Source organism: Microcaecilia unicolor, chromosome 3 (genome assembly GCF_901765095.1).
Source record: "Microcaecilia unicolor chromosome 3, aMicUni1.1, whole genome shotgun sequence".
Classification (NCBI taxonomy): Eukaryota; Metazoa; Chordata; class Amphibia; order Gymnophiona; family Siphonopidae; genus Microcaecilia; species Microcaecilia unicolor.
In genome coordinates, this window is record NC_044033.1 from 336,897,064 (window position 1) to 336,911,445 (window position 14,382).

Genomic DNA, 14,382 nt, shown 5'->3' on the forward strand with positions numbered 1-14,382 from the left:
TAACAACACCCCTTCAGAAGGTCCAACTCCTCCCTGGCTTCTAGGCTGTCTTTTTTTTTTTTTCTTTTTATTTCTTTATTAATATTTCAATCAAAATCACAAGTAAATTTACTTGACAGGAAAAAAGCAACTAAAGAATCTAATTTACCCAGAAGTTCCTCAAAAATAAAAGAATAATATTCTCCTTTTTAGATGCTTTAAAGTCCACAATACAGAGTCCAATTTTTCAATAACTGGAGATATAAGGAAAAGAAATCAAATGTTTCAAATATACTTTAACCAAAAACAAGACTTCAGCGTTACAGGCTTGGTATATATACACTTATAGAGCTCTCTTTGATGTTAAGAAGGAACCCAGTTGGGAAGGGTCAAAATACACATATTTAACATTCTGATAAGTTACCAAACATTTACATGGGTATTTTAAATAAAATGTTGCTCCTAACTGGAGCGTCTCCTGTTTCAACTGCAAGAACTTTTGCCTACGCTTCTGCGTGTTCCTCGACAAGTCAGGAAATATCCGAGTTTGTAAACCTCTAAAGGTTTTCTCTTTTTTTTGGAAAAATTTCTTTAATATCCATGACTTGTCTGAGATCAACGCTACCGTGGCAAGTAAAGTTGAAGCAGTTAATTGTTCACTGTCTGAACTTTCTATCAATGCAGAGACATCTATTGCCTGGTTATTTAAATGCTGTTCATCTCTTTTACCCGGGATATAAAAAACCTGGGAAATAGGAGGAAACTGATCTTCTCCAATTTCCAAAACTTCATTAAAGTAATTTCTTAACATTTCCCTCGGAGAAATCAAAGGTTGCAAGGGAAAATTTATAAAACGCAAATTATTATTTTTTAAACTGTTTTCAAGAAACTCCGATTTTCTCCTTAGGTTAACCAAGTCTTTAACAGTTGTTGTTTGCAAAGTTTGTATCTGTTGTACTTCTTTTTCAAGATTTTCAGTTTGCGAGGCCACAGAATTAAGTTTAGTTTCTACTTCCTTCAGTTTCCCATTCAATAAGGAAATTTCTTCAGACATCTTTTTCGTCTGTGGGCATAAAGCCTTACCAAGTTCCACAATTAGATGCCAGAGATTGTCTAAAGTTACTTCGGTAGGTTTTTTAAAAGGAAAAATCTCTTCTACCTCAGTGTGCATCGGACTCACGTTCCCAACTGTTCCTACCGTCTCCTCAGCTGATCTTCTTTCTATGGGAGCAGTCAAAGTGGGGGTTAACAAACTCCCCAAACCTTCCGATGAAGATAGAATTGCCTCCCGTTCCCCTCCGCTACCTGACTCTCCAGTCTTCGCGGTCGAGAACGCCGTCTAGGCTGTCTTTGATGATATTAAAAATGTACTATGAAAATGGTAGCACCCCCAGCTCAGAAGGGAATATCAAGAGTTAAACATTAAAAATGTGAAACTGAGATCATTTTAAGACAGAGCAGGACAGATGCATTTAACCTAGTTACAGATTGCTGACCCTTGCTGAATTAACAGTTTCAACAAGCTTAAGTAATGAAGGTTTTGTTTAGATGCTAGGAAGTGTCACTAAGAACCCGGATGTTTGGAAGGGAATAGGGAAGTAGGAAAGAAATATGCAGATGTCTGAGCATGCAGATTCAATATGGAATAATGTGTTAGTTCCATATTCCTACAAATGTTAATGGTCCTTACCCGAATAATAATGATCTTTACCAAAATAGCTAGCAGCTGTCTGACCTTCGCTCTTTAGAATGTTGATAGAAGTTGAAGATAATCTAGCCAGTGCATGTTTTCAAAGTTTGTGTCCCATGATTTGTGATGTAACCAGTTAATTTATGACAATGCATTCTTAATAAAAGAGCAGAGGACTTGAGGGATTTTGAGACAGTTTTGGGTGACCTCATTGCCATTATGTGAGACCCTCAATTCTCTCTCCCAAAGGCCTTTGATCTATATTTTGTTATTGGTGATGTGTGTGTGTGTATTTCTTTCCCTTGGTCTACAAGAGCTGAAAATAAAGCACCAGTTATGATCCTGTTCTGGGCAGGTCCCAGGCAATCATCTTCTAGATACTACCTAAAAACAGCCTGCATCGAAAAATAAAGGAAACAGACGCAGGGCAAAAAAAGAAAAAATAAAGGACTTTTTTTTTTAAAAGACAAACAGAGCAGGTAGAAAAAAACGCCGTAGAAAAGAAACGCCAAAAGGCACTCAAAAAGAGAAAGAGCTGCTCTAACTGGGCATGTAAGGAGCTACCACAAAAAGCAGCTGCTCCTCATGTGGAAAAAGCAAAATTAGGCGGGTGGGAAGGCATTCAAGCTCACGCTCATTAATGCTCTAGTTTTTTCTAGGGCAAATTTGCCAAGCCAGGCGACGCGGATTGGCGTCTAACCACTTGTGAGAATTAGCAAGCCTGCTTGTCTCAGAGAAACTGTTCTACTCCTCTGGCAGGATCTGGTGCCAGAAGGTCAGAGTACCTCGAGCAGAAGAACAGGTGCAGGAAGCACACAGGAATAAACAGCAGGTCGGAAGTGCAGCCTAGCAGGGCCGTGCCAATGTTGGAATGTATTGTATTTTTACATGCATTGCCTGTCACCTATTATTTCTCTGTGATTACTCTGTGACCTCTGATGTGAATTACTTAGAGAGGTCACAGTGCTATGCAACTTCCTGTGGGGGTTTAGACACAGCAGATGCAGCACATGGAGCACATGGAGCTCATGATCTCTCCTAACCTGAGAGGATCTATGGTGGTGTGAGCATCCATTACCATCTAAGCACATGGAAGGAGCTGATAATACAAATGTATAGTAATATGTATATATAAGCCTGTCTGATTATAATCAAACTGCAAACTGTGAGTAAACAGATGTTTTGTTACTTCAACTTTAAAGTGACTCAGCAGTGAATTATTCAGGGGTGAATGAGAGAGAGATGAAGAAAGAAATTAACATTTCTAAAGCTGAAGCTGTGTGTACTAAAATCTGCTAATTATTTACTACAAATAATCCAACAAAAGGGTTATGGGCCCAGGGCTCAGGAATTGAAAAAGAAGAGAAATATTACCAGGCAGAAAAAAAGGCCACATTTTTCTCTTAAGTTTTAAAGGAAAGATTCAGTCTGTCTCTCTCTCCCCCCACACAGCAGACAGAAGGCTAAGAAAATGGCTGAGGGAAGAAATTCACCATTTTTCTATTCTCTCAAGGTGCCTAAATTAACTGAGTTTAATTATCGGCAGTGGGAACTAAGATTCATATGTCTCCTTCGAGCAAAAAGATTAAATATATGCTTAGACCAAGACAGAACAGCTGAAAATATGGCTGAATGGGACAATGCAAACTATTATGTGAAGTGCATGCTTTTGGAAGCTCTCTCAGAGAAACAAGCCATATTAGTGGAGGGAAAAGATACACCAAAGGACATTTTATATAAACTGAGAACTATGTATGCAACTACATATGCAAAGCAGCAACCAATTTGGTTGGCAGAGTTGAATGAAACCAAATTAAGGGATAAAAGTAAATGTAATGATCACATTATGCATCTTATGTCTTCATTTCAAAAGTTAGAACTTTCTGGAATTCCCATGTGTGATGCATTGAAAAGAGCATTTCTTTTTACCTCACTATCAAAGAAGTTTGATGTTTTTAGGTCTGTAAATGAGGCCATTGAAGGGCAATCTTTTGAACAGACAACATCAAAACTAAGGCAGGAATGCATAATAAATGATTCTGAGGAGATGTGTTCTCAAAGCAAGTCAGAGAGAAATGAAACAAATTTCTTGGCAAAGAACAGAGGAAGGCGGAGCTATGGGAAAACTCCACCCAAGGGCAAGCTGATTTGCTACTCATGTGGAAAGGAGGGACATGTATCTAAATGGTGTAAGGAAACACAAAACACTCCCTCTAGCTCACCTAAGCCAATGGAACTAAAGAATTTTCAAACCAGGAAATGTATGAAGGACAAAGATAAACACAAGGGCTTTCTAATGGCAGAAAAATCTTTGACTATGGTAAATAATAATTCAAATGAAAGTACTTGGATTTTGGATTCGGGGAGCACATGCCATTTAACCAATTGTAAGAATTTCTTTCAGGAAATGTGTCCAGAGGAAGGTATTCTTAAAACTGCAAACGCAGGGACTGCTAAGATCCAAGCAAAAGGTATTGGATTCTTAAAATGCAAAGTGTCTAATGAAGTTAAAGAAATTCCTGTAAGTGATGTCTTGTATATTCCCCAAGCAGTTTGTAATATGCTTAGTGTATCTACATTAGATAAGAAGGGATTTGCGATTCATTTTGAAAACAGTAAGTGCACAATCTCTAAAATTGATGAAGTGTATGCTGAAGCTTTTATGCATAATGATGTTTATAAGCTGAACATTTCAGGTGAAGCCTCACATCTGGCGCAAGTAAGGAAGAATGATGGTAAATGTAGTCTGGAAATCTGGCACCGCCGCCTGGGACATCGTGATTCTAAGGTGATCCAGGATCTTTACAGTGGGCAACTAGCCACCGGCATTCAGATAAGTGCAGATGCTGGTAAAATGGAGAAATGCATAGACTGTGTTACTCAAAAGGGTGTGAGACCCTCATTTCCTGCATACACAGGAAATAGGAGTAATAAAGTGCTGGACTTAATACACAGTGACTTATGTGGACCGTTTAATATCCCATCATTGGGAAATAACAGATTTGTGCTAATATTCTTGGATGATTTCTCTAGATATTGTGTGGCCTATTTGCTGAAAGAAAAAAGTCAAGTCACAGACATGCTGAAGAAATACGTAGCCATGGTGAGCAATAAATTTGAAAGAAAACCAAAGGTTCTTCAGACCGACAATGGTGGTGAGTTCATTTCACAAAGCATGCGCACATTTCTAGAACAAGAAGGCATTCAGCATATCACAACAGTAGCTTATACACCAGAGCAAAATTCTGTTGCAGAGAGAAAATTTAGGTCACTTGTGGAAATGACCAGATGTATGCTGTCAGATAGCAATCTCCCTAAAAGACTATGGGGGGAAGCCATTCTCACAGCAGTGTACCTACAAAACAGAATGCCAACTAAAGGAGCTGAGCGCACACCACATGAGACATGGCATGGTAGGAAGCCAAACCTGTCACACATAAGAACATTTGGAAGTACAGCATATGCTCATATACCAAAGCAAAGAAGGCATAAGCTGGATTCCACAACAGAAAGGGGCATTTTAGTTGGCTATGCTCCAGGACACAAAGGATATAGAATTTTGAATCTGAAAACTGGCATTGTTGGCATAAGACATGTTACATATTTTGATGAAAACAAAAGGGTTGATAAAGGCTGGATTATCCCAGATGAGCCTTATCATCCAGAATATGAAACTAGAACCATAATAGACATGCCAGTGTATATAAATGCCATACCAAGGCAGATGTCTGAAAGCAACTCACCTGTATCTAACGAGGAACAGGCAGAGGAAACAGACACAGAAAGGATCATTGAAGAAGACAGTACAGTTGGAGAAGGGGAATCAATTGGAGAAGAACTCTCAGATTTAGAGGATGCGGAAAGGTCAGACCAACCTGTTGTCAGACGCTCATCCAGGGAAAACAAAGGTGTTCCACCCCCAAGACTGTCTTACCTAACAAAGTCAGCAGAAGCTCAAGAGCCCTTAACATGGGATGAGATTGAGAAAATGCCAGCAGAAGAAGCTGCTGAATGGCATAAAGCTGCACAAGAAGAAATTGATGCATTGGATAAAAATAATACTTGGATTCTTACAAAATTACCTCCTGGCAAGAAAGCTATAGGATGCAAATGGGTATTCAAGTTAAAAAGGAATGCACAAGGAAAAGTGGAAAGGTATAAAGCCAGATTAGTGGCAAAGGGATATCTTCAAAAATATGGAGAAGATTTTGATGAAGTGTTTGCACCTGTAGTGAAACACACGACAATAAGAACACTTCTGAGCATTGCAGTCTCAAAAGGCATGCAAGTCAACCACATTGATGTGAAAACAGCATTTCTTCACGGAGATATAACTGAAGACTTGTACATGGAACAACCAACAGGTTTCATAAATACAAAACAAAGACAGCTAGTGTGTAAATTAAACAAAGGTCTTTATGGATTAAAGCAAAGTGCAAAATGTTGGAATGATAAATTGCATGAAATATTGACAAATTTAGGATTTAAGCAAGGTGAAGCAGATAAATGCTTGTACACTAGGTGCACAAATGGACAATATGCATACATTTTAGCTTTTGTTGATGATCTGCTCATTGCAAGCAAAAGTGAGCAAGAGTACAAGGAAATTGTAAAGTGTTTAAACCTCAATGTTGAGATAAAAGAACTGGGTAATGTGTCATACTATCTTGGTATAGAAATTGAGAAACAAAATGATGGTTCTTATCTTCTAAGCCAGAAGCAGAAAATAAATGAGCTTATTGAAAGTTTAGGTATGCAAGATGCCCAAGTTGTAAGCACTCCCATGATCACTGATTTTCTGAAGGATGAAACAGTAAGAGAACCTTTACCAGATAACATCCAATATAGATCAGCCATAGGTAAGCTTTTATATCTAGCTACCACATACAGGGCTGATATAGCAAATGCAGTAGGAATTTTGAGCAGAAGGGTCAGCTCACCTACCAAATCAGATTGGACTGCAGTTAAAAGGATGGTAAGGTATTTAAAGGGTACCATTGATTGTAAATTAAAGATTTCAGCCAATAGTAATCCAAAACTAATATGTTACTGTGATTCAGATTGGGCAGGGGATCATTCTGATTATAAATCCACAAGTGGATATGTGTTTATGTATGGAAATGTACACATTTCATGGGCCAGTCATAAACAAAGTATTGTGAGTTTGTCTTCTACAGAAGCTGAATACGTGGCCGTATCGGAAGCGTGCAGAGAACTGATGTGGATTGAAAAACTTTTGCTGGATTTTGGTATAGCTGAAAAGAGACCAATCCAGATAATGGAAGATAATCAGAGCTGCATCCGACTGTCACAAAATGACAAGGTTCAGTCACGCACCAAGCACATCGCAACGAAATACCACAACGTGCGAGAGTTGGCGAAAGAAGGGGTCATCAGTCTACACTATTGTCACACCAGTGAGATGACAGCTGACATCATGACCAAACCGTTACCCAGAGAACATTTTGTGAATCTGCGTATAAAGCTTGGACTTTGTATGAATAAATAATTGCATGACAGTTATGCATGAGAAGGGGTTTGTTGGAATGTATTGTATTTTTACATGCATTGCCTGTCACCTATTATTTCTCTGTGATTACTCTGTGACCTCTGATGTGAATTACTTAGAGAGGTCACAGTGCTATGCAACTTCCTGTGGGGGTTTAGACACAGCAGATGCAGCACATGGAGCACATGGAGCTCATGATCTCTCCTAACCTGAGAGGATCTATGGTGGTGTGAGCATCCATTACCATCTAAGCACATGGAAGGAGCTGATAATACAAATGTATAGTAATATGTATATATAAGCCTGTCTGATTATAATCAAACTGCAAACTGTGAGTAAACAGATGTTTTGTTACTTCAACTTTAAAGTGACTCAGCAGTGAATTATTCAGGGGTAAATGAGAGAGAGATGAAGAAAGAAATTAACATTTCTAAAGCTGAAGCTGTGTGTACTAAAATCTGCTAATTATTTACTACAAATAATCCAACAGCCAACACGGTAAGCCCCAGGTCCGTTCACTTGCAAAATCTTTTACCTGAAGTTGTGATTCTCCTCTCTTCCCTGCCCTTCCCTCTCTGAGTCAGAAAGTGAAGGCAGCCCAGCAGTGCTAACTGAGGCAGACACCTCTGCTGAAGTTGCTTAAAAGAATACAACCAGTGCTATATATGTCTTTGGTGTGGGAACAACTTCTCATTTGGGGTGAGCTTGAAGTGAACAACATTCAAATTAAAGAGAACAGGTTTGGAGGGAGGTGTGCAAGTGAGACTGGGGAGAAATAAAAAATAAATAGTGTAATTGTTTGTTAAAATCTGTAAGTGGTTCAAAGTTGTTGTTTTTTTCTGAGAGGAGGGCATGACTGCAATGATGTGTGCATAATTATCTTATCAGGTAACCTGAGATAGCTACAGCTAAAAGCCATTTCATTGGCTGATGGTTCAAACAGTAGGTTCAAAGAGGAAGTTTAGCTGTGAAGAGCTGGTAAGTGAAAATCTAATTGCTTTTTTTGTGTGTAATTACTAAATGTTTTGTGTGTAATTACTAAATGTTTATTTCTTATATATCTCCACCATTCATGATGTATTGTAAGCCACATTGAGCCTGCAAAGAGGTGGGAAAATGTGGGATACAAATGCATTAAATAAATAAATATAAAACATTCTGCTTGGATATGAAGAGTTTGTGATATGTGAAAATACATTTTGCTTTAATGAAATTGCTAAACTTTAGAGTCAGTGCTTTTTTTGTGTTTGTTTTTAGGTTATGGATTTTGTTTGTTTTTATTTATTAACCTTTTTATGTCTGTGCAGAAAGTGCCTTTGAGAAAGAACTTAAAAAAGAATCCAGCGCTGGCTTCTGTTCTTTATTACCTGGCAGAAAGGCATCTGCTCACCCTATTGGTAGTTAAAGATGATATACTGCTTTGTCTGGGTGAGAGATATATGGAGAATGACAGAAGGGAATGACTAAGGCCCACTTGGGTCTGCCCAAGCCTGAAACAGTGCTGCAGAGATTGCACAGTTTCTGGCTTTTATGTGGTTCAGGGGAGAGAGGAGAATCGTTGGACATGGATGAGAGGGTAGGGCAGAGAAGAGAGATTCTCTGGACATGGATGGATGGAGGAGTTGGCGGGGAGAGAGGAGAAATGCTGGTCTTGGATGGAGGAGAGGGGAGAAAGAATTATTGCTTTATATGGATATAGGGGAGGGATGAGAGAGGAGAAATGCTGAACATGGATGGAGGGGATGAGAGAGGAGAAGTGCTGGACATGGATGGAGGTGAAGAAAGAAAGAAGATGCACATGGATGGAGATGAGGGAAATGGAAGAGAGGAGAAAAACTGCACATGGATGGAGATGAGGGAAAGGGAAGAGAGGAGAAAAACTGCACATGGATGGAGAAAATAGGCAAAAGCTGGATCCACGTTATACCTCCTCCAGTCAATTCCACAGAGGAGGACACAGCTTTTACTTATGGATGTAGGGCAAGAAATGAAGAAGAAAGGAGGAAAGGAAAGAAATAAATGGAAAGGAAGCCCTGGAAACGGAGTTAAGAGAACAGATAGAGAACAGCAGAATCAGAGACTCGGACCAATATGGATAGAAAAACAGTCACCAGACAACAAAGGTAGAAAAAAATCATTTTATTTTCACTTTAGTGTTTGGAATATGTCCACTTTGAGAATTTACATCTGCTGTCTTAATTTGCAATGTATAGCAATTTGATTTATAAGAATATTGCTGACGATTCCTGTCAGTGTGGCAAGTGGTGAGCGATCATTTTCACGGTTAAAAATCATAAAAAATTATTTGTGATCAAGTATTTCACAAGAAAGGCTTGTAAGCCTTGCCATCTTGTGCCACATGGGGGGGGGGGGGGGGGCGCCAACTGATAGTCTGCAGGGGGGCACCAGAGATCCTAGGCACGGCCCTGCAGCCTAGAGACCCTGGGTCTGCAGTTGGCTAAAAAAACCAAACTGTCACCAACCATTCACTTTTATGGGCTGACAGAAAACAAGACTGCCAGCCACTGATGCACTGTTAGGAACATCAAGAGGAAAAATATGTACAGCCATATACTATATATTTTCCCTTACTGTTACATTGAGAAAGTACTTGTCCAATCAGTCAGTAAGTTTCCAAAAACAGTACAATACATTTTATGCTGCTTATTCTAGAAATAATACAAAAAGCAAAAAATGGCTCGATTGTGTATTCTAGAAATAAGCAGTGGAGTTTTCCCAAGTCCTTTTTAATAACGATCTACAGACTTTTCCGTTAGGAAGCAATCTAAACCTTTTTTATACCCCGCTAAGCTAACCGCTTTTACTACAGTCTCTGGCAACGAATTCTAGAGTTTAATTATATGTTGAGTGAAGAAATATTTTCTCTGATTCATTTAAAATTTACTACTTTGTAGCTTCATTGCATACTGGTTCCCCCCAAATACCTTCATCTTTGCGATGAATCATCACATCCTATAGTATCTATATTAATCTTGGGACATCACAGACCACAAGGTAGGGATGGGCAGCTGAAAAAGTGTTATATCATGGAATTATTGATGGAATTTTCATTTTATTTTGGCATTTTGTTGGAATGGGAGCAGTCTTGTGAAGAATGCACTTTTTCCCAGTAGTGTACACATGTGCACTATTCACACACGTGCGATGGTTCACACTTGCGCACACTGTCAAGAAAGAACAGATGAAAAAACACAATGGAGGAAATTCTATATATGTTGCCAAACATTAGACTCTATTTTGGCGTTGAATGGTGTTCTAATGGATGCAAGGCGCTGAAATGGAACAGAAATGGCAGATCCATGTGAAAACACTTACACGCTCATTTATAGAATGGCTCTGTGTGGAAGCGTGGCCATGGGAAGGGCAGTGACAGGTCAGGGGCGTTCCCTTAAAATGCATGCAGTATTATAGAATTCGGGAGATCTGTGCTTAGTTTGTGCGCTGGGATTTACACTTGGTTTCAATTTGTGTGACTCCTGTAATGGAAGGATTTTAAAGATTGCTTTTTAACTCTGTCTTAGTGACCGACAGTGCACTCTCTCATTAAAGTGATAACTCTGTTCATGTGAAAATGATTTGGAATGAGTAAGGAAATAAGGCACGTAACTAATTTCTGGAGATGGGAAGGCGGTAGAACTAGAAGAGATGAAATGAGATTGAAGAGGGGCAGACTCAAGAAAAATGTCAGGAAGTATTTTTTCACGGAGAGAGTGGTGGATACTTGGAATGCCCTCCCGTGGGAGGTGCATAAGTACATAAGTAATGCCATACTGGGAAAAGACCAAAGGCCCATCGAGCCCAGCATCCTGTCCCTGACAGCGGCCAATCCAGGTCAAGGGCACCTGGCAAGCTTCCCAAAAGTACAAACATTCTATACATGTTATACCCGAATTTGTGGATTTTTCCCAGGTCCATTTAGTAGCAGTCTATGGACTTGTCTTTTAGGAAACCGTCCAAACCCTTTTAAAACTCTGCCAAGCTAACCGCCTTCACCACGTTCTATGCGTTGGGTGAAGAAAAATTTTCTCCTATTTGTTTTAAATGTAATACACTGTAGTTTCATCTCATGCCCCCTAGTCCTACTATTTTTGGAAAGCGTGAACAGACGCTTCACATCCACCTGTTCCACTCCACTCATTCTCATTATTTTAAATACCTCTATCATGTCTCCCCTCAGCCATCTCTTCTCCAAGCTGAAAAGCCCTAGCCTCCTTAGTCTTTCTTCATAGGGAAGTAATCCCATCCCCGCTATCATTTTCGTCCGTCGCCCTTTGCTGCACCTTTTCCAATTCCACTATATCTTTCTTGAGATGCGGTGACCAGAATTGGACACAATACTCAAGGTGCAGTCGCACCACGGAGCGATACAACGGCATTATAACATCCTCACACCTGTTTTCTATACCTTTCCTAATAATACTCAACATTCTATACGCTTTCCTAGCCGCAGCAGCACACTGAGCAGAAGGTTTCAGTGTATTATCGACGACGACACCCAGATCCCTTTCTTGGTCCATAATTCCTAATGTGGAACCTTCCATGACGTAGCTATAATTCGGGTTCTTTTTTCCCAAATGCATCACCTTGCACTTGCTCACATTAAACGTCATCTGCCATTTAGCCGCCCAGTCTCCCAGTCTCGTAAGGTCCTTTTGTAATTTTTCACAATCCTCTCGTGAGTTAACGACTTTGAATAACTTTGTGTCATCAGCAAATTTAATTACCTCACTAGTTACTCCCATCTCTAAATCATTTATAAATATATTAAAGAGCAGCGGTCCTAGCACTGACCCCTAAGGAACCCCACTAACTATCCTTCTCCATTGTGAATACTGCCCATTTAACCCCACTCTCTGTTTCCTATCCTTCAACCAGTTTTTAATCCACAATAGGACATTACCTCCTATCCCATGACCCTCCAATTTCCTCTGTAGCCTTTCATGAGGCATCTTGTGAAACGCCTTTTTAAAATCCAGTGGAGATGAAAACGGTAACGGAATTTAAAAATGCGTGGGATAAACACAAAGGAATCCTGTTCAGAAGGAATGGTTCCTCAGAAGCTTAGCAGAGATTGTGTGGCAGAGTCAGTGGTGGGAGGCGGGGCTAGTGGGTGGGAGGCGGGGCTAGTGTTGGGCAGACTTCTACGGTCTGTGCCCTGAAAATGGCAAATACAAATCAAAGTCAGGTACACACATAAAGTAGCACATATGAGTTTATCTTGTTGGGCAGACTGGATGGACCGTACAGGTCTTTCTCTGCCATCATCTACTATGTTACTATCCAGCTCATTTTCGAAAGTGATGGCAGGCCATAAATCGGGAGATGGTCGGTGATCTCGCAAAAGTGGCCAAATTGGTATAATCAAAAGCCGCTATTTTAACTTCATCGCCGCTTTCCCGTCTCGGAGCCGGCGAAAGGTCAAGGGGGCGTGTCAGCGGTGAAGCGAAGGCGGGACATGGGCGTGGTTACGAGATGGCCACCTTTAGCTGATAATGGAAAAAATAAAAGCGGGGAAGACGAGTATTTTGCCTCTTTTACTTGGTCCATTAATTTTCACGACCAAGCCTCAAAAAGGTGCCCAAACTACCCAGATGACCACCGGAGGGAATCGGGGATGACCTCCACTTACTCCCCCAGTGGTCACCAACCCCCTCTCACCCAAAAAAAAACATTTCAAACATTTTTTTGCTACCCTCTATGCCAGCCTGAAATATCATAACCAGCTCCATCACAGCAGTATGCAGTTCCCTGGAGCAGTTTTTAATGGGTGCAGTGCACTTCAGGCACCCAAACCCAGGTCCACCCCCCTACCTATTACACTTGACATGATAAGTGTTGAGCCCTCCAAACCCCCCAAAACCCACTGTACCCACATGCAGGTGCCCCCCTTCACCCATAAGGGCTATGGTAATGGTGTAGAGTTGTGGGGAGTGGGTTTTGGGTGGATTTGGGGGGCTCAGCACCCAAGGTAAGGGAGCTATGCACCTGGGAGGTATTTATATATTTTTAAAAAATTTTTAGAAGTGCCCCCTAGGGTGCCCAGTTGGTGTCCTGGCATGTGAGGGGGACCAGTACACTACAAATGCTGGCTCCTCCCACGACCAAATGCCTTGGATTTAGCCAGGGTTGAGATGGCCGCTTTTATTTTCCATTATCGCTGAAAAACAAAAGTGGCCATCTCAAACCCTGCTAAATCCAAGGCATTTGGCCGGTGCCAACCGTATTATCGAAACAAAAGATGGCCGGCCATCTTTTTCGATAATACGGTTCTGGCCAGCTGTGCGGCTCCGCCAAAATAGATCACCGGCAATCTATTTCGCCGGCGCCATTCGATTATGCCCCTCTATGTTACTAATTAATTTGGTATGTGCAAGGGGGAGGTGGAGCAAGTTTCGAGTTCAGGCTGGCCACATTCTCAAGCATTCTTGTAATTTTCCTTAGCTCTGAAAATGTGTTTTAGCTTAATAAAAAGGGGGGATTTTGACAGTGAAATTGGAAGCTCACCTATGGGCAGAAGTGTCGCATAGGAACCTGAATGACTGGTTACGAGACTCCAGCTTCACTGAAAAAGGGGCTTCTCTCAGCTGATGTAAAAATCCTGGGCGACGTGTGACCAGTGATGTATGTATATTATGATGTATAGTTTATTATTGCTTCTTCTCCTGGTCAAGAGACTCCTGGCTTTGCTTGGATGTAGTAATGCATGACCAATTATGTAATGATTGTTTCTTTTCTACTATAAATAGGTTTTATTGTTTCTCTTCAGCTATATGTCTTAATCATTTTGTATCTTAGACAATAATGACTTATACACTCTCCATTTAAAGTGAACCTCTAATAAAAGTCTCATTTACCTAATACGAATCCAAAAGAATCCACAGTAATTGTTGAGCAATCTGTGTCAGTGATTGATTAGGCAGGCTAGTACAACTCCTCGCACCCAAAACTGAGCGCAGATCCAAGCACTATGGGCTAGATTTCATACATCGCACCTAAAAAGAAATCAGCGTGGAAATCAATGCCAATTAAGCGTATTCTATAAACAGTGTCTAGATTTAGGCGCGTTATAAAGAATATACCTCAGTGCCTAAAACAACAGACCTCCATTTACACCAATGAAAACATGGCGTAAATCCCAGCACTTATCAACGCTGATTAGCTTGTTAAGCTAATTAAGTTACAC